The sequence below is a fragment of the Dipodomys spectabilis genome, unplaced genomic scaffold (genome assembly GCF_019054845.1).
Source record: "Dipodomys spectabilis isolate Male_0828 unplaced genomic scaffold, ASM1905484v1 ptg000015l, whole genome shotgun sequence".
NCBI lineage: Eukaryota > Metazoa > Chordata > Mammalia > Rodentia > Heteromyidae > Dipodomys > Dipodomys spectabilis.
This window is the reverse complement of record NW_024870692.1, coordinates 11653626-11675927: the sequence shown is the minus strand read 5'-3', so window position 1 is coordinate 11675927 and position 22302 is coordinate 11653626.

Below are 22302 nucleotides of genomic sequence, written 5' to 3'. Positions count from 1 at the left end.
CATGACTTCAAGTAAAACAGAATGAATACTGAAAAGAATATAAATAAATTTGCTGTTATATAAACATTATAAATGTCTTTCCACAATGCAAAACAAAATACAAAATGGCTTAATTCCACAAACCACCCAACTGCCCTGCTGTAATTTTTAGTATTCTCAGCCAGTGTTTACTTATATGAATACATACATTTTACATCTTGTAATAATAGATCAATACCTTTGCAACAATCCACTTCATTTTGTTATTGACATACAACTTCAATATACAGCTTACTTGACATTTATCAATGTCAGTCTCAATTTGGGGCTAGGTTTTACGAATCCATTTATTAATTAGAAAGAAGCTGATAGATGAGAATAGGGAGGGGGAGGAAGCCCACTATTTATTGAAATCAACACACCTCTTCTTTTACTTCATTTCCTGGATTCCTGAATCTTTAATCCAATTAGCATTCAGCTATTATGAAAAATAATCTTCAAGATCATTACTCAGTTAAGAGTTCTTTCTAATGACCTTCCTCTTCACTCAGGCACAGTTACTTTGCTTACAGTTAAAAAAATAAAACAAGCTTTTGATTAAATGAAAGGGATCATTTTAGCTTAGTTGTAGATTAGTAAGCATAATGCTGAACCAATCGTTGTGAACAGGATGGGGGCTGCTGAAGGAAGGAGATGGTGAGAAGGATCTGAGTGAGGAATGAACCCCAAAGAACAGGAAGCTTGGGAGTGATGGATATATTCTCAACTGTCCTCAAGAAGGGGATGGTTTCAAGATTATATACATATGAAACTTACCTAATTGCACAAATTAAAAATGTGCCACTTATGGTATGACAATTGTCCCTTCGTAAGACTTAAAAATGCCCTGCAGTTGTAAAAGCAAACATAATCAGTAAAGTAAAAACCTGTATAAAGTTGGGGACTGGTGGCTCACACATGAATCCTATCTACAAAGGAGGCTGAGATCTGAGGATCTCAGTTTGAAGCCAGCTAAGGCAGGAAAAGCCATGAGACTCTTATCTTCAATTAACCACCTAAAAACCAGAAGTGGAGCAGTGGCTTAAAGTGGTAGAGTACTAGCCTTGAGGAAAAAAACTTAAGGATAAAGCCTAGGCCCTGAATTCAAGCCCCATGACTGAACAAACACCACAAAAAAGTAGTATTCGAATGCCTGTGATTTTTTCCTACTATTTTTGCATCTCATTTTATTTGTGAGACAAATTCAAAATTTTAGAAACTTTTACTAAATGCTAGCACAGTTTTTCTTGTTCTTTTTTTTTTTTTTTGTACAGTTTCCTACATCTTGTTTGCCTTGCTGTATATTTCAATTCATAGCTGCAACTTGACTGCTATTTAAAAAATGCACAAAAGCAGGACTGGAAATTGTTAGTCAATGGGGAGGCTTATGATGTGTCCTTAGCATGCTGAGCTCCTGGGCTCTATCCCCAGTATAAACAAACAAACAAATAAACATTTTTTTAAAAATTAAAAAATTAAACAAAAACCAAAGGCAGCCAGGCATTGGTGGTCCAAGCTTGTAATCTTAGTTCAGGAGCCTGAAATCTGAGGATAGTGGTTCAAAGCCAGCCCAGGCAGGAAAGTCTATGAGACCCTTATCTCCAATTAACTACTAAAAAAAAAAAAAAAATGGAAATGGAGTTGTAGCTCACAGTGGTAGGGCAAAGCCTTCAGCACAAAAGCTCAGTATCCAAGCCCTGCATTCAAGGACTGGCAGAAATTAAAAAACAAAAACAAAATAAAACAAAACAAAACAAATACCAAGGCAAAGACCCTTTAACTAAAACATGAAAAATTGACAGAAACCACACATTGTTTTTGAGTATACAAGACATCTTATACTACTCCCTCTGTGATCTTCATTTTTAATCCTTTGCTCTTGAATTTGGTAATTAGAATTTGACACTTCACATTTATTAATTTTTATTCCCCTCACCTGTTAATTTGGTATTTTCCATTACTGCTGTTTAGTGAATTTCAGCCTTTCTCTGAATGAAAATAGTGAAATACCAGACAAGATTCATGAGTATGATTTAGAATCATCACAACACTAGGAGAAATTACCCACCCATGTGTATCACATAGATTTAGTCTAGGAAGCAAAAAGGGAAAGGGTTTGGTATGGATCAAATGATAGAGTGCTCGCCTTGTAATAGCAAAGCACTGGGTTCAATCCCTAGTACTGCCCAAAAATCAAAGGCAAAAAACAAAGGGGTGGAGGAGACATGTGGCTTAAGTGGTAGAGCATTTGCTTAGCTTGCTTGAGGCCCTGGGTTCAATCCCCAGTACCAGAAAAACAACAAAAGCCTGCTAAGGGCTGGGAATGAGATTCTGTCATGATTGACTCCAATGAAGTGATGCCTTTTGTTCTAGCTGCTTCTGGCACAGTTGGCAGGACTTGGCACATGGTAGGTGGTCACACAGAGGGCATGCAGCAAGTCGCTGATTTATCTACAGAGTGGTTGCTGTGTTATCTTGCTACAGGACAACTCCTCACCTAGTCTCTGGTCTTCTCTCATTGACAGTCCACAGGACTACTCCCCTAGCATCTCTCTCCTCCCGCCAATGGTCAGCACAGTGTGCTCCAGTAAATCAAAAGTGGGAAATAGTTACTGAAATCCTTGTCACCCTGAGACAGTTCATTAAGAGCATTCAGAACAGTTAAGAAACAGAGTATTGATGGGGCTGGGAAGGTGGCTCAGTGGTAGAGCGCTTGCCTTGCATGCATGAGGTCCTGGGTTCAATTCCTCAGCACCACATAAGCAAAAAGAAAAATCCAGAAGTGGCGCTGTGGCTCAAGTGGTAGAGCGCTAGCCTTGAGCTGAAGAGCTGAGGGACAGCGCCCAGGCCCAGAGTTCAGGACCCACGACCGGACTTGAGCACTTATAGAACCACTTTTAAATATAACTGTAAGATCGATAGCTGAAAAGAACATATCATATGTCATATATTTGATTTTAGTTTTTGTTTTGTTTTTTATTTTTTTTATTTCATTGTACAGAGGGTTAAAGTTACATAAGTAAGATAATGAGTATATATCTTTTTGAACAATGTTACCTCCTCCCTCATTTGGTCCCAGTCTTTCCCTCTCCCTACCCTCCTCCCCTACCAAGTGACAACATAGTGTCTAGTATCTCTGCTGACTTGGTTCACCCTTTGTCCCACCTTTTCTGTGCTTCTCCTGCCCCTACCTAAATCAGATAAACTTATTTATAAGACAAAGATTGGGGCTGGGAAGGTGGTTCAGTGGTAGAGCGCTTGCCTTGCATGCATGAGGCCCTGGGTTCAATTCTTCAGTACCACATAAGCAGAAAAAGCCGGAAGGGGCATTGTGGCTCAAGTGGTAGAGCACTAGCCTTGAGCTGAAGAGCTGAGGGACAGAGCCCAGGCCCAGAGTTCAGGCCCCAATACTGACCAAAAAAAAAAAAAAAAAGACAAAGGTACAGAAATTAAAAACAATGACAGAAGGGGAGGGAAAGAGGGAGAAAAATGAGGGAAGGGGTCACAAGTTAGACAAGAAATGTAATCACTACCTTACTTATGTAACTGTAACCCCACTGTACATTACCTTGACAATAAAATTAAAATTAAAAAAGGAATAAACAATGACAGAAGAGAATTACAACACATCACTACTCATACTCAGACACAATTCTAAGTATGGTAAGATTTTCATCTTCCTTTTAAAAGTAAAATTATATAAAGGTTCTTCTGAGTCTGTCTAATTTTCTTTTGACTAGTTTCTCTGTTTTAATGAAATACTGTACTATTTTTCCCCACTGAAAACTAACGGTATTTATTATTAACTTTATAGTCATTTTTAAAAAACTATAAACACTGGCTCTACTATTTAATATGGTAATAAACTCTAACTTTCAGTTGGGTAAGAAAATAAAAGTAGGGGCTGGGAAGGTGGCTCAGTGGTAGAACGCTTGCCTTACATGCTTGAGGTCCTGGGTTCGATTCCCCATCACCACATAAGCAAAAAGAAAAAAGCCGGAAGTTGCGCTGTGGCTCAGGTGGTAGAGCACTAGCCTTGAGCTGAAGAGCTGAGGGACAGTGCCCAGGCCCAGAGTTCAGGCCCACTACCGGACCCAAAAAAAAAAGCTAAAATAAAATAAAATAAAAGTTTCATATGAAAGGCTGAGTGCCAGTGGCTCATGACTGTAATCTTGTCTACTCATGAGCTGAGAGCTGAAGATCGTGGTTTTCAGCCATTCTGGGCAGGAAAAACTAATCACACACAAAGAAAGCTGGAAATGGAGCTTGGTTCAAGTGGTAGAGCACTAGCCTTGAACAAAAAAGCTCAAGTACAGTGTCCAGGCCCTGAGTATAAGCACCAAGACCAGCACACACATGCGTGCACACACGCGCGCGCGCGCGCACACACACACACACACACACACACACACAGCATTTAGTCTATCTCATATGTAATCAAGAATTACCATTTACATGGCACCAGACTAGTATTATTGAAATACTTACAATTGGTATTGAACATAACATATTCTTTCTTGGTTCATGAACAAAGCCACGGTATCAGATTAACAGTATTCAAATAATTAGAATACAGTATTAAGTATAATTTACTCTTTCTTGGTTCACAAACAAAACTAGTTCAGAGTTTTAGTGTCTCATTCACCTCCTCCCATAGTCACTCATTCATTCACTTATCATATATTTATCTGATATATATATATAGAGAGAGAGAGAGAGAGTTTACTATAATGCCAAGCACAGTACAAGAAACAACAAATTAAAAGATAAATAAGCCAGGTACAGTGAAATTGGCCTGCAGCCCCTGTACTCAGGAAGCTAAAGCAGGAAGATCACTTGAGTCCAGGGATTTGAGGCCAGCTTAGGTAATGTAGCCATGCTGTGTCTGAAAAAGAAAAGAAGAAAGAAAAAACAAAACAAAGAGATGCATAGTCCTGGACCCTGACCTCTAGGAACTTAGATCAAACAATATTGAATGGGTAGATGAAAGAACTACTCACATGCCACGTATCGCAAGGTCCATAGAACAACACAACTTTAACTTAAAGTGTGACTACATCAAGCAAGCATAGTGGTATGTGCTGAGGCAAGGGCATCATTTAAGCCTGAGAGTTGGAGAACTGCCTAGACAACCCAGGGACAGCCTGTCTCAACACACAAAAGCAGAACTACTGTTTCTGCTGGTCTTTTAGTCAGTTCTTAGGATAAATACTTGTGCCCAGAGCTAAGTCAATTTGAATTGATTTATTCAGTCCAAGTTCATGTAACTGTATGAATACTTTACAAAAAACAGATTAATCTTGTTACTGTTTATACAACACAGTCTTTTTTCCTAGTTATCTCTTTACTATGAATGTTTTCACCAGGTTGTGTCATATACCATTGCTCTTTCTTGTTCATGTACACGTTCAGTTCTTGTGAGAGCATTTTGGTTCAGCCTGTCATTCATGGAGGTGAGCCACTTGTCTACTTCCCCTGTTTATTAGTTTCCTGGAAAAAGTACTAGGTTATCTCCCCTTTTGGTCCAGAAGATACCAATTATCTCCAACTATGGATAGAAACTGTGCTGCCTATCTGGCAACTACTTTAAAAAAAAAAAAAAAAAAAGATTTGAATGAGCTGAAGGAAATGGAAGCTGTAGTCCAGACAATTTGGGGAAATTGGGCTGTATTCACATTGTTTCCTCTGACTCTCTTGGAACTGATGCTTGGAGGAGCAGATGAAGTTAGGGAAGCTAACTGTCCTAGAGAAATGTCTATAGGTCATAGAACACAGAAGTCCCTAGTCCTGAAGTTCAGGAGGGATTTTGTGGGAGAAATTGCCTTGAGGGGCAGCGGATTGGTGGCATAAGTGATGAGGTTCAATTCATCCTCTTTTTTTTCTTCTTAGAAAAGTATACAGAATTTTAAAATATATATTACTATTATTGTAAGCTGTACAGATTTATTTACTTGTTGTCATATATAAGCACCCAAGAAGTCTTCTCTACCTCTGGCATCTTCCTTCTATCCTGAGTTTCTCCACTCTGAAAACCAAGAAGGTAGGAAGAAAGAATCAGGACTGATACTACACTTTAGGCTAGAGGAGAAGAAAAATGAGGATTTGATTTGCATAAAGGGAAGTGAAGAGGTAACAGATCCTGTTGAGGTGACAGGATTATTGGAACTGAGGCAGGAAAAGGCATAGGATGTGGCTGGGTAGAGCCCAACTCAAGTGACTCTAAGTGGGTGATGGTGGGTAGAACTGGTCTAAGCCTCAAAATCTAAACTTAGGTCAGTGAAAAGAGTTTTTGAAGGTGGTAGGCAGTCTTCAGTGGGGTGAACCAAAGGTACTGAGAGGTCTCCATGGAAGAGGTTACAGACACAGTTAGAATGTAGAGGAAATAACAAGATGTTTTATACCTAATGTCTGTCCTCTAGAAAAAAAAAAAAGAATGCTCACTTACTTGCTGCTATGGAGGAAAGGGGAGATAATTATTGCTTGGTCTGTAAAGACTCTAAAAAGTATCTTCTTCTGCAGCTTTAGGTGTCAAACTTGGAGCTTTATGCTAGGCAAGTACTCTACCAATGAGGATACATCTCACCATAGTTTTTAAATGTCTTATGTTATTTTTAATTGACAATTAATAATTGTTATATAAGTCATACAGTTCTGGTGATCTAGTGTATAATAACTGTGTACATATGGTAGTCAGTTTTCCATGCCTATAACAAAATATCTGGAATTTATAAAAAGAAAATGGTTAAGTTGGGTGCTGGTGGCTTATGCTTGCAATCCTGAGATATGAGAATCAGTCATTGTTCAAATCCAGCCTGGACAGGGAGGTTCTATGAGAGTTTTATCTCCAATTAACCATCAAAAACCCAAATCCAAAAGTAGGACTGTGGCTCAGGTGGTAAAGCACTAGGCTTGAGCACAAAAGCTCAAGGATGGGGCTCAGGCCCTGAGCTCAAGCCCCAGGACCAGCACAAAAAAAAAAAAAGAAAAGAAAAGAAAAAGGGAAAGGGAAAGGAAAAGAAAAGAAAAAGAAAATGTTTACCCAGCTCACAGTTTGAGTGGTTCCAGTTAATGATCCATTCATTGTTCCTGCTACTTTTGGCACTGTGGCAAGGCAGCATGTGATGGTAAGAGCCCATGGAGAGACCAAACTATTTAGATCATAGCCAGGAAACAAATCAGAGAAAAGAAGTGGAGTCCTACAATCCTCTCTGAGTTCATTCCCCAGTGATCTAACAACCTCCCACTAGGACCCACCTCTTAAAGGTTCACCCTTTTCCCCTAGTACAGGATGGGGACAATGCCTTTAATATTGATTTTCAAGGAGACATTCCGGATCCAAATCATTAGGTACCTTTCCTCAAGGAAATAGTAAATATTTGAAGTGATAGATATGCTAACTAGCTTGATTTGATTGTTCCACAATGTATAAATAGAGATGTATTTCAGTATCACCTGATCTCAACATATGTAAATAATACAATGTACTATGTGATTTTTTTGTTTCTTTTGTATATTCTTCCCCCATGGTATAACCCCTGTTGTCACTGTATTTGATTCCGGTGCCCTGCATTTTCTATATACTTTCTAATTTGGGGAGGGGAAGGTAATAACAAAATGCTGATGACCTGTTGTAACAATAAGACATACAAGATACTATGTTGAAAACAAACTTTACAGGGGCTGGGAAGGTGGCTCAGTGGTAGAGTGCTTGCCTTGCATGCATGAGGCCCTGGGTTTGATTCCTCAGCACCACATAAGCAAAAAGAGAAAAGCCGGAAGTGGCGCTGTGGCTCAAGTGGTAGAGCACTAGCCTTGAGCTGAAGAGCTGAGGGACAGCGCCCAGGCCCAGAGTTCAGGCCCCACGACCGGACCCAAAAAAAAAAAGAAAACAAACTTTACAACTTCAGAGGGGAAGGGAGGAGTTGGGAAGGTGGGAAGGGAAGGGATAGCAGGGGAAAATCAAAGGAGGAGGTAACAGGGCTCGATAGGAAATATACTCATTACCTTACTCATGTAACTGTCACCCCTCTATACATTATCTTTACAATAATTTTTAAAAGAGGTATAATGGTTGAAATCTCTGTTTCATGTATATTCTTTAGAATTGTCCTAATGGAGTAGAGTATTATCACATCTACCTAATCATTCATCCACCTTAGCAAGCCTTACATTTGAAACAACACCCTTGAGAGGGTTAAGGAGACATGCAAACTATGGTCTTCACTGCCTTTTTTGAATTGTCCATGAACTGAGTAAGAATGATTAGTACATTTTTAAATGTATGAGGGTGGATGGGAATAAAAGATGAAGAATACTTTTTTTTTTTTTTGTCGGTCGTGGGGCTTGAACTCTGGGCCTGGGCGCTGTCCCTCAGCTCTTCAGCTCAAGGCGAGCACTCTACCACTTGAGCTACAGCGCCACTTCTGGTTTTCTGGTGGTTTATTGGAGATAGGAGTCTCACAGTCTTTCCTGCCCGGGCTGGCTTTGAACCGCGATCCTCAGATCTCAGCCTCCTGAGTAGCTAGGATTACAGGCGTGAGCCACCAGCGCCCTGCTGAAGAATACTTTGTGAACAATGAAAATAAAATGAATTAAAATCCAGCATTCATTCAATAAAGTTTTATTCAGACACAGCCAGGGCATTCATTTGTTAGCAGTTACATAGAGAAATCAGACTCAGTTAAATCCAGGTACCACACAGTGCTAGCCAGTTACTTTGGTTCCTTAGAATCCCAGTGTATTACTTCAAACAGCGAATAAAAGCTGGTGCTGATGGTTCATACTATAATCCTAGCTACTGAGAAGGGTGAGACCTGAGGACCATGGTTCAAAGCCAATCTGTGCATAAAGGTCCCCGTGAGACTCTTAGCTCCAATTAACCACTCAAAAACTGGAACTGGAGCTGTTGCTCAGTGGTGTAATGCTAACCTTGAGCAAAAAAGCTCAGGGGCAGAGCCCAGGCCCTGAGTTCAATCCCCACCACCAACAACAACATCAGAAAGCAGATAGAATAGTTACCTTGCTGGCTAGTGATAAATGCCTTTACTAAAGGCAATCACCTTACATGGAGCAGACCTTCAGGAAAATTTGGTATTTTTGCCCTCTCTTTAGCCCTAGTTCTCCAGAGAGTATAAATTGTGATTTGTATAACCAAGAAACCATTTAACATCTTATAGCAATAAAAGAAAAATATTATTGCCACAGAGCCTGGGGCTCATGTCTGTTATCCTAGCTACATAAGAGGTAGAGAACTGAGAATCAAGGTCCCCAGTGAGCCCAGACAAGAAAGTCTGTGAGACTTATCTACAATTATCCTCTAAAGAGCTAGTAGTGGGTGGCTCAAGTGGTAGAGCACTAGCATTTAGCAGCAAAGCTCAAGGATGGCATCTAGATTCTGAGTTCAAGCCCCTGGACTGGCATACACACATAAAATTAATGGCCATAGTTTGAATGTTGCCATGCAAATTTATGCTGAAATTTTATCCCCCTTAGTAAATATTAAGGTGAGACCTTCATGGGGGTTATGAGGGCTTGCCCTTAGGAATGGATACATCTATCTCCAGATTCCTGGCTTGATGGGTTATATCAAATGTGGATCTGTTATAAAAGGCAGTTTTGCCCCCTCCTTTGGGGTGCTGCTGTCACTGTGTGTGTACCCTATGCTGTTTCAGGATTTGACAGAATGCCTACCATCAAAAGGTTTTTCACCAGAAATGGCCTTCAGCGTTGGATTTCTCAGCTACCAGAATTTGAGATGTATTTATCTCAAAGAACCTCTTTTTGAAAATAAATTACTCACCCAGCGCCGGTAGCTCACACCTGTAATCCTAGCTACTCAGGAAGCTGAGATCTGAGGATCATGGTTCAAAGCCAGCCCGGGCACGAAAGTCCATGAGACTCTTATCTCTGATAAACCACCAGAAAACCGAAAGTGGTGTTGTAGCTCAAGTGGTAGAGCACTCGCCTTGAGCTGAAGAGTGCAGGGATATCGCCCAGGCCTAGAGTTAAAGCCCCACAAGTGACAATAAATAAATAAACAAACAAACAAATAACTCAGTCTGTGGTATTTCAGTTATAGCACAGAAATGGAAAAAAAACAGGCTGAGACATTTATGTTTGGATCACTATATGCTAAACGATTCAAATAGGAAACATGAGGATTTCTTTGTCTTTATAGAAAGCCAAGAAGGAGGAATAAAGTATTGTATAAGAAAAAAAAAAACAGCCGGGTGCTGGTGGCTCAGCCTGTAATTCTAGCTACTCGGGAGTCTAAAGTCTGAGGATCATGGTTCAAAGCCAGCCTAGGCAGGAAAGTTCGTGAGACTTAATGACAAAACTACTCAGAAAAAAAAAACTGAAGCAGTGCTGTGGCAAACGTGATAGAGAGCTAGCCTTGAGCAAAATGAAGCTCACTGCCCTGGCCCTGAGTTCAAGCCCCAGGACCAACACATACACAGACAACACACACACACACACACACACACACGCACGCACACGCACACGCACACGCACACACACACACAAGAAAACCTACTGAGCTGTACCATGACTATCTCAAAGTAGAATTGGGTTAATATATTAGAATATGGCCATGTGACTAGATACTATGTAGCCATTAAAATAAAAATACCTATTTAACATCATATATATACAAACATATGTATATATAAGTCGTAATGTCATTATACACATACATATGTGTATCTATATAGTGAATGGTATTACCTAAAAAAATAGAATTTTAAATGTATAAAATTTGAGCTTAACTGTATTATTATTATTATTGCCAGTCTCAGGGCTTGAACTCAGGGTCTGGGCACTGTTCATGAGCTTCTTTTGGCTCAAGGCTAGCACTCTACCACTTGAGCCACAGTACTATTTCTGGATTTTTCTGTTTATGTGGCACTAAGGAATTGAACCCAGGGCCTCATGCATGCTAGGCAAGCACTCTACTACTGAGCCACCTTCCCAGCCCCAAGCTTAACTATATTTAAAAAGCAAAAACATTCCAGGCACTGGGGGCTTGAATCTATATCCTAACTACTTAAGAGGCTATCTGGTTTAAAGAAGCTAAGGTAGACAAATCCATGAGAGTCTTATCTCCAATTAGCCAGCAAAACAATAGAAGTAGAGGTATGGCTCAAGTGGTAAAGCACTAGCTTTGAGCAAAAAAAGCCAAGCAAGAGATCAAAGCCCTGAGTTCAAGCCCTAATATTGTCATAAATAAAACAAACTACAAAAACTACAGCAATAAAAGCAAGACTTGGGGGGTTGTAGCTCAATGGTAGAGTATGAAGCATTTACAGGGTCCTGGGTTCAAATCTCCAGAATCCCTTATTCAAGCCTTTCCCCCTGCCCCTCTCCCCCACCATAAAAGGAACGACTAAAAAGGAACTACAGCTCATGGACTTAACTTTGATGAGAGAGAACTCACATGCTACAGCATAGCTAGTTAAGATGAAACAAGAAGACCTGTAGTGAGTTATACATGTTTATTCTTTTCAGGGGTTCTGAATGAAACGTTCATTTCATTGAAGATTTCAAGTCCCTAATTTTAACAATGAAACTGAGCCCCAGAGACATGAGGAGACCCACCTAAAGATCAAAAGCATGTTAGTAAGTAAAGTAGTCCTAGAACTTCAGGCTTCAAGTTCAGAACGCTTATACTTACAAGTCATTGAACATTTCTTCTGCTCTTCCTCCATGTTCACAAATAATTTTATGAGTAATTAATTAGAGTCACAAATTTAAAGAACAGGAAATCTTTGAAATATTTGTCATTCTCCCAAGTTCTGCCTGTCAATGCTAGTTCTTCATTATGTTTTCTTCTTAGTCTATTAGCCTGCACACCTAGCAATATGTACTCTCTTTACTTGCCTGTGTTGTATTTTTGTAAAAAGCCTAAGAAACACGAAGGGCCTTTTTACTGTATTTGTTGAGGTCCCTGATCTCAATTAAATTTTTTAATTTTAATTTATTTCCTCTTTAAAGTTTGCCTGTTTAAAAAGGAGTCATAATTTTTCTTCTCAATTTTTGAAGACAATAGATGCCTTAAAGAAAACTCCCCTCTATGGCCAAATCCAGCCTTCCAAAGGGATGATTGGACTCCACCCAAACTCCTCAACCCTCTTTCCCTAAAAAGAATTTCCCTATCACAGCATGGGGGGAACCTCATTTTTCTTCTGGTTTCTTAGGATGTGCCATCAGTTACTACTATCTTGATACTGTGTTGCTCTACCCATCACAGGGCAGGAGTTTTGGGGGGGTTCCCCCTTTTAATGAAGGGGTTCTAACTTATTTTTACTGCCAGAAGACAAAATTCTCATTCTCAGCCACGATTGAAAACTTTGTCTTGGATGAAGAGGTCAAGCTGAATGTGTTTTTCTAAGGTTATTTTTGTTGTAAAGTAAGTCCAGTTGGGAATGTAAAAGATTGGCATTTGTAAAAGAAATTTCATTTGGTATCATTTGGAGCTGGCAGAGGAAGTGTTCTTTGGAGAAGACCATAGAAATTATACAAATAATTTTGTTCTCATACATGCATTAACTATTTGTTCCTTAAAAATCTGCCCTATGCCAGACCATGGAGATTTCAATGTGGTTCCTTGCAATCTAGTAATAGGAGCTAACTACTCCAGTAAAGATAAAGTAATGTGTGTGTAACAGAGGTGTGAACATAGACTTCCTTTGAATAAGTACCTTAATGAAGTATAATTCTGTTGCACTATCTCTAAATCAGGTTTAAAACAGGATAGTAAGTAGGAGGGTGTAGGTCAGTGGTAAGAGTGCTTTCCTTCCATGAGCAAAGCATTCTGTTCCCTCTTCACCAATGGGAAAAAAATACAAAATAAAATTAGTGTTAATTCATGTTTAATTGAGAGTCAAGGGGAAAAAGGTTTATCCAGATACCACAGCTGTATCAGTAGCAAGAGAAAGTCATTTGAAATTGCCATCAAATTTAAGGAAAGCTTGAAATGCACAAGCTGTTTAACAATTGATTCTAAAAGGTAGTTAAAAAAAAAAGACAGATGACACAAACTAGTCAGAATGATAGGAAAAGAGAGTTTAGTTTCATAGTCAAAGTAAAATAAGTAAACAAGCCAGGCTCACATCTGTAATACTAGCTACTCAGGAGGTTAAAACTTATGGATCAAGGTTTGAAGCTAGCCCAGACAAGAAAGTCTACGGAGACCGAGACTCTTATCTCCAATCAACCACCAGAAAACCAGAAGTGGAAATATGGCTCCAAGTGGTTGAGTGCTAGCCTTGAGCAAAATAACTCAGGGACAGCACCCATGCCCTGAATTCAAGCTCACACACACACAAAAAAAAAAATAAATAAGCAATAAAAATCTATGAGGGCTGGGCATGTTAGTACATGCCTGTAATCCTAGCTCCTCAAGGAGCTGAGATCTAAAAAAGAGGGAAAAAAGCTTAGGGATAAAAGCCTAGATATGAGCTCCAGGACTAGTACACACACACACACACACACACACACACACACACACACACACACACACACACACACACACACACACACACACCCCGAAGAGGAAAAGATAATTGGATAGAACAATAGGATAGAAATAATTTGTAGGAAAAGGGGAAAGTACAGGGATAGCCATTCCTAACAGCTTTATAATGTAGCTAAGAGTATCATAATTAATGTTTTTAAAGAAAAAATAACAAATTTTAACAAAAAATATAGATAATAGCATTGTACTTATAAATAGACAAAACTGAACAGATTTTTGTTGGCTATTTATTTAAAATATGCGACATAACAAAATCCATCATTTTGGTTCATTAAAAAAACATTATTTTAGAAATGAACAGACCAAAACTAAAAACTGCACATGGAATTGTAAATTCCCCGAGTTATTTCTTTTCTTTTTTATTAATATATATTAATTGTTCAAAGGGGTTTCATTGTGATATTTCCATAAATGCCTGTAATGTACTTTGATGAAATTCACTTCCTTGTTTCTTACCTTTTGTCTTGCCCTCTTTTAAGTTTTAAGGGGTTCTACTTAAAATTTAACATACAAAAAAAATAAAAATAAAGGAAAATCCAATAGTGAAATCAAAGCAAACACACTGGCAGAGTTTTCTCAGTAAGGAGTAGCTAACTCTTCATAAAGTTCTAGAAAATTCTTTTGTCCTATTTTTAACAAAAAAAAACCTTGAAATTACACCTGTAGGGATATAAACCTCAGCTTGTCACTGCCAACCTATTATATACACTGATAGAAAGCATACTGATCACTGCTCTCCTTTTATTATTTCAGATAGATTACTTGACTCTAACCTTGTAGTGATTTATGAATAAGATCTTATTGCATTACAGCACAAATTATTAAAATTAATGTATCTAACAGAATACTACTTTTTTGTTTGTTACCAAAGTTTGAATTAGAGTATTTTAACTCCTGCTTCATTACTGTGTAATACTGGAGCTTGAACCCAAGGCCTGGGTGCTGTCCTTTATTTTATTTTATTTTATTTTTTTGCCCAAGCTTGCAGCTCTACCACTTGAGCTACTTCCAGTGCTTTCTTTTTGTAGTTAATTGGAGATAAGAATCTCATTGATATTCCAACCACAGCTGATTCTGAATCAAAATTCTCAGGTCTCAGCTTTTTGAGTAGCTAGAAGTACAGGAGTGAGCCACCAGTGCCCACTGTGTAAGTATGTTTACAGGGAGATAGTACTCATGAGTAAAATAATCCAAAAGGGTAGAGTTTTGGTTTTGTTTTTTGTTTTTGTTTTTTGCTGGTCCTGGGGCTTGAACTCACGGCCTTGGTGCAAATCCTGAGTCTCTTTCCCTCAAGGCTAGTGCTTTCCCACTTGAGCCACAGCTCCACTTCCAGCTTTTTGAATAGTTTATTGGAGATAAGAATTTCAGAAGGACTTTTCTGCCCAGACTGCCTTGGAACCATGTTAATCAGATCTCAGCTTCCTAAGTAACTAGGATTACAGGCAGGAGCCACCAGTACCCAGCTCCAAAAGAGTAGTTTTTACAGAAGCATTATGCACAGTGAAGCCAACCATATCTAGAGTGTCTATTACATTAATGACCATAAGCTTCTTTTCTTTTCCCATGATGGAAGTGGTCTAGTGGAATCAACCTGCTACCAGGTATCTGGCTGATCACTTTGAGAACTGACACCACATTGGGGACTCAGAGTTGTTCTCCACTGTTGGCAGCTTTGGGACTCAGTTGAGGCCATCCATTGTTCTAAGTGATAGAGCAACATTCCTTAGTGAAAGCCAAGCAAAAGCATGAAGCCCTGAGTTCATGCCCCACTAGTGGTGCGTTTGCGCACGCATGCGCGCGCGCGCGCGCGCGCGCGCACACACACACACACACACAGACACAGAGTTAACATTGCTACCTGGTCACTTTGAACTTCTGATACCTTTGAAATAGCAGACAAGGAAGAAAGTTAATATACTGTGCTGAGAGGAGTGATCAATCTGGATTGTCAAAAGGGAAGTTGGTTACCAAATACCTATGGAAGTACAAGATATCCATTAGAAATACTCTTGGTTCAAACATGGCCTAGAGTGATGTCAATGGGAAAGTATGACAACTTAATTTAAATATGACCACTAATGGCCTAGATTCTTCATGAATGATCACTCCACCAGGTAAATAATCATAACCAGCTGAGGGAGGTGCTTTTGAAATGCAAAGGGAATTAGACTACCTTGTAGAAGAAAATGGTTATAATTACCATGACCCACATCTAAGTGCCAGAAATAAGGATTGCTGTTGTAGTAGTATTATTGTTTCTTATTTAATTTCTTAGATATTTTCCCTACATGCATACACTGTTTTCCCCCTCATATCCCTTTGCTATATAATACAAGGTACACTAACTTTACATTGTAGTATTTAAGCACTGTTAACCTCCCATGGTAGTATTTACATAAGAATTGTGAACTTTACCCCAGGACTTTGCATTCTCTTCTAGGAAAAAGGTCAGTGTGCTCTTAGTTGTGTTAGGCCGTGTTAGTTATTAGTTGTTGTAAGCACTTAGTTGTGTTATTTATGTTAGAAGTGCCACCTCATTAGTGTCTTTATTTGGTGATTAAGTATGATTTAGGAGTTGTTTAGATGCTAGGTTGATAAGAACTGGACTCTTTTGGCTTGTAAGTCAACTTATCTGGGCTTTGTTGCCAAGTTGTTTGTTCAAACACTAGTAGATATACAGGTTTTTTTTTTTTTAGATGTGATTACCATTTAAAACCAGAGGCTAGATAAAGCAGATTACTCTCAATAATGTGGGTGGTCCTCAATCAACTAAAGTATTTTTGGAAGGTAGGAATTCTGCCTCCAAACTTCCTTTACACTCAAGTCTACAACATCAGCTCCTGCTGGAATTCCAGCCTGCTGACTCGCCATGCAAATTTTGGACTTTTACAGCCCCCACAATTGCATGAGCCAATTTCTTAAAATAAACCTTTCAATATGTATGTGTGTATGTGTATGTGTGCAATGTGAGTGTGCATCCTATTTCTGTTCCTCTAGAGAAGTCTGACTAATACAAGAATATTCGACTTCTTGAGGGGTGTCTTAATTGTTTATTAGTTCCTGTAGCAATACTATGCTATAAAATTTATACAAAAAAGTTCTAAGCTGGATGCTGGTGGCTCACCCTATAATCCTACTACTCAAGAGGCTGAGAACTGAGTATCTTAGTTTGAAGCCAGTCTGTGTAGAAAAGTCTGAAAGACTCCGTCTCCAATTAACCAGCAAAGAAGCTAAAAATGAAGGCATAAGTCAAATGATAGAGCACTAGCCATGGGAGAAAAGCCACGAGAACCCCCCCCCCCCCCAAACACACATACATATACATACAAAAGTATAAAGTTTTATTTTGATGGCTGCATTTGATGGGGTCCATTTTACTAGTGGGAATACTTCAGTCTTGGGGTGACACGGAACCTCACATTGTGAGACAGAGCAAGCTTACTAGCTTTTCTTCTTCTATAAATCTCCCAGCTCTAGTGACTCATACCTGTAATAGCTACTCAGGAGGCTGGACTCCCGATCTCAGTTCAGATTCAGCCCAAGTAGAAAAGTCTTTGAGATTCTTATCTCTGATAAACCACTCAGAAATGCTGGATGTGGATCTGTGGCTTAAGTGGTGTAGCACTAGACTTGAGCAAAAAAAAAATGTCAGAGAGAGCACCAAGGTTCTGAGTTCAAACCCCAAGACAGGCACAAGACCAACTAACAAAAAGAACCAAACTATCCATGGGTTTCACTCCCGTGGCCCTGTCAAATCCTAAATGCTTCCCAAAGACCCCACTTAAAAATAGAATAAATAGGGCTGGGAAGGTGGCTCAGTGGTAGATTGCTTGCCTTGCATAAGTAAGGCCCTTTCTGGGTTTGATTTCTCAGCACCACATAAGCAGAAAAAGCTAGAAGTGGGGTTGTGGCTCAAGTGGTAGAGTGCTAGCCTTGAGCTGAAGAGCTGAGGGACAGTGCCCAGAGTTCAGACCCCACGACTGGGAAAAAAAAAATTCTTAATCCTCTACTCGGGGGCTGGTGACTCACGCCTGTAATCCTAGCTACTCAGGAAAGTGAGATCTGAGGATCTCGGTTCAAAGCCAGCCCAGGCAGGAAAGTCCATGAACTCTTATCTCCAATAAACCACCAGAAAACCAGAAGTGGCCCGGTGGCTCAAGTGGTAGAGCCTTGAGCTGAAGAGCTGAGGAACAGCATGGAGGAACAGCTAGAGTTCAGGTCTAGAGTTCAGGCCCCATGACCAACAAAAATTAATTAATTAATTAATTAAAATTTCAACACATGAATTTAGGGAATTCACCTAAATCATAACATTAGGTATTGCAACTATAGGTAATATCATAAGGAAGAAACTCATTAAAGGTTTCTATGAAGATGAGATTTAAAATGCAACCCATGTATAGCTCAGCAGTAGAATGTATGCTTAAGCCTGTGAAAGTCCTGATACCAATAAAATAAATAAGGTGACATAAAATGTTATCACAGTGAAACATTTCATACTGTTAATATAGGTAATAAAACTCTAACCCAATTATTATGAACTAAAGCTTCCATCACATTTGATAAAATTCTTACATTTAATATAATGGCCTCAGGAGCTGAAATAGTTTTTGGAGACAAAATGATAAAAACTAAATTACTTGCAGATGAAGTAAGTTATTGGTTGCAAATAGGTGTGATGGTAGTGGCAGGATGGCACCTGTCTCCACACTAGTGGACAGCAAGTAAGGGCCACAGAGGGTAAAAAGGTGCTACCTTGCTAGTACTCACTCCCTAGTACTTCCCAGCATTAATTCATTGTGAATGTACAAGTATTTTAACCTTGATTGCCAAGCCAAATTCCCCTATCTGCCTACATTCTGCAACTCCTTTCTTGATTTTACTGAATTTTATAAAACATAAATATTTACCATACTCTAATGATTTCTTAGCTATAATCAATTTTTCACTCAACAAATATTGTGTACCTAGCATGTGTCGCATCTTTTGTAACTACTTAAGAAAGAGGAGTTGTATCCAGTATGGTGTCTCTGGTGCTGCAAATAAAGCCTCAGGAAGAGTAGAAACTCAACACATTTGTTGTAAATTAATAAATGAGTAGAAACCTATCCTACACTATTTGTAATAGTTTTATGTATTATCTCATGCTTCTTGTCCAAAGGTTGTTAATATAAGTCTCTTATTGTAAAAAAAATAACAAGTCCTTTATTAACTATTAGCTATGGCAGAAAGGATTTTTTTTAAAAAACTGTTTTTTATGAAAAGCTTTGAGGTCTTAGATGAAAAACACAAGCAATTTTCTTGGACTTATTTCATAAGTTTTTTTTTTTCATTGATTGTTGGTGAAGTAGTACATTTTTTTCCCATGACAAGGTTTTGTGACAACTTAAATTCTCATAGCTGCCCTCCTAAAAGCTGTGACATTAAAAAATGCTACTAAAGATACCAGGAAGCTGGAACATGTGTTAGGGCTGGAAGGACAGTCAAGGGAAAGAGGAGAGAAGAATGGAAAGAGAAAGAGTAATTGAATACAGCCCTAATATTCAATGTATGTATGTGAAAATGGAAATAGATAATTTGAAGGGGTGGTAGGTTTGGGAAAGATAGGGAAGAATGATGGAAAGGGAGATAGTGAAGGAGGTGCCCTGTACTCACAAAGTGATATGTTATTGAAACTTCTTTGTACAACTACCTAAAGATAATAATAAAACAATGAAAAGCTTGGTGCCAGTGGCTTATGTCTACAATCCTAGCTACTCAGGAGGCTGAGATCTGAGGATCAAAGATCAAACCAGCTAGGCAGGAAAGTTGTGATGCTCTTATCTCCAATTAACCATTAAAAAAGTTGGAAGTAGAGCCAGGCTCAAGTGGTAGAGCACTTATCATTGAGTCAAAAAGCTCAAAGACAGCATCAGGCCCAGAGTTCAAGCCCCAGGATTGGCACAACAATGAGAAAAAAAGTAAAAAAAAAAAAAAAAAAAGCACCTACTACTAAGGAAGGGCTGCAGGTATAGCCAGTGGTAGTGCGCTTGCCTAGCATGTTCAAGACCCCGGGAGTCATCCCTAGCACCTCCCAGCACACACACACACACACACACACACACACACACACACACACACACACACACACACACAAATGGGCCAGTAACAGACTTAACCACTGAGTGGTTATATCTAGGAAAAATTAGAAGCTAATCTGCACTTGGGTCTGGACCCTGTTCAGCATACACAGATTGGAATACTGAGTAATGCATTACCCTGTATTCATACTCACCTGGGTGTACAGTATTGCATTCCATGGGGAAAGGAAACAATGAATTCTTACGAGTAGTAGAACTCGGATAGGAGGAAATGGTCATATTGTAAATGAATCCCCTAAGGAAGGGGAAAAAGAAATATCTGTGGAGCCCCTAAAAAAGGAGGGTACCAAAGGAAAAAGATCTGTTATTTCAATGTAGCCTGTCTCCGGAAGATTGAACATTTATGTTCTCTGGACCAAGGATTTTGTAAAAGTTGTGTATTTTTTCTCCTCTGAGCATGCTTTAGTTCCCTGATAGAGTGTTTCCATTAAAAATATAGCGGGGCTATGATTAGAAACAGAAGTCTAGACACATTTAATGGTAAGTCCAAAATCTTTTCATGACAACTTCCAGAGATGGACAATAACAATGGCTGCACAAAAGTATGATTTTGCTAAATGCCACTGAATTTTACATTTAAAAAATGGTTAAATCACAATTTAGGTTATGGATATTTTAACACAATAAGAAAATAAAAGCAAGTCACATTAGATTATGTGTTCAAGGGTTGGAGATTTAGCTCAGTGAAAGAGCATCTGGCTGGCAAGCCCTGGGTTTGGTCTTCAGCAATGCAAAAAGAAAAAAATAAAATAAAAAAACCTGAAAACCAAAACAGTTCTAGTTCAGAACTTGAACTAGAATTTTCTTTGGAGAAGCTACTTGCTGTGAACTTTTATGGTAAGTGATGTAAAGCCAGATGAGGTCAAGTTCTATCTGCATTCCATTTTATTTGGCGGGGGCAGTACTGGGGTTTGAACTCAGTTCCTTGCATTCTCTACTAATGAGTGATGCCTCCAGCCCCAATTCTAATTCTTTTTTTTTGTTTTTTTTTTTGGTCCGGTTTTGGGGCCTGAACTCTGGGCCTGGGTGCTGTCCCTCAGCTCTTCAGCTCAAGGTTAGCGCTCTACCACTTGAGCCACAGCGCCACTTCCGGCTTTTTTTTTTCTGCTTATGTGGTGCTGAGGAATCGAACCCAAGGCCTCATGCATGCAAGGCAAGCGCTCTACCACTGAGCCATCTTCCCAGCCCTTCTTTTTATTTTATTAAGTAGCTGTACAAAGAGGTTACAATTTCATAAGTCAGGTTATAAGTACAGTACATTTTGATCAATGTCACCCTTCCATTGTTCTTTCCCATTTCCCCCATCCCATTCCTACTTTCAACCAATTCCAATTGTTGCTAGATTACTTGCCTTATATATGACTTTTCATATTGTATTTAAGTTATTAGACTCTATTTTAGATAGATATCTAGCCTTTTCTTTTGAAGCTATTATAGATAAACTAAGAAATTAGAAAGGATTAGGGAAAATATATTTAAATTATATATTGGTTATATATCCACATATGCTATTTTACTATTATTTCTACTTATATTAAAGCTAAATAAATAACCTTTATTGAAACTTGTATCTTTTTTCTTCTGTGTGTGTTGTGTGTGTGTGTGTGTGTGAGAGAGAGAGAGAGAGAGAGAGAGAGAGAGAGAAAGAGAGAGAGAGAGAGAGAGAAAGAGAGAGAGAGAGAGAGAAAGAGAAAGAGAGAGAGAGTCCTAGTGCTTCCACTCAGGGGCCTGTGGTCCTTGAGCTTTATTTGCTCCTCAAGGGTATTGCTCCACTTAAGCCACAACAGCTCTACTTCCAGCTTTTCTTAAGGGGTTAATTTATTGGATATAAGAGTCTTATGGACTTTCCTGTCTGGATTGGCTTTGAACTGCGATTCTCAGATCTCAGTCTCCTGAGTAGCTAGGATTACAGGAATTTAGCCACCAGTACCTGGCTCCTGTATCTATTTTTACAAGTTAATATTTTATAAAGGTACTCTGCTAAAAATCCATGAGGGATACTAAGAAATCTAAAATACCATCCTTGTCTTTGAGAAGCTACAACCTAGCAGAGAGATCTCAATAACCACACACAGCAATCACATTTTAAAAAGTCAAAATGCAGTATATATAGATACAGAAAGCATTTACATAACCTCTATGAGCTGTTCATAAATGGTTTCAAAAATGATCATACCCATGTGACCTCTGCTCAGATTAAAATGTAACATTCTCTGTGTCCCCAAATTTCCCTTATGTGCCCTCCTATGTACCATCTGCTTCTAGAAAGGACACATGTGTCCTGGCATGCATCACCATCAACTATTTTTGCATGTCTCTGTGCTTTATAGATATGGCATCATATAGTAGAATCCTTTTATATCTGATTTATTTTACTCAAGACTATTTTTATACAATTTCACTCACATTATTGTGTGGTATTGTAGTCCATCTATTTTCACAGCAGTATGATATACCATTCTAGAAAACACCATAACTTACTAAGTCTTCTGATAAAGAACTCTAGAGAATATACACTTAAGAATTATTGAGTTATAAAACACACTTTTTTCCATTATAATAGATACCACTAAACAGCTTTCAATGTATATTTCAAGTGTTCTTTTGCTA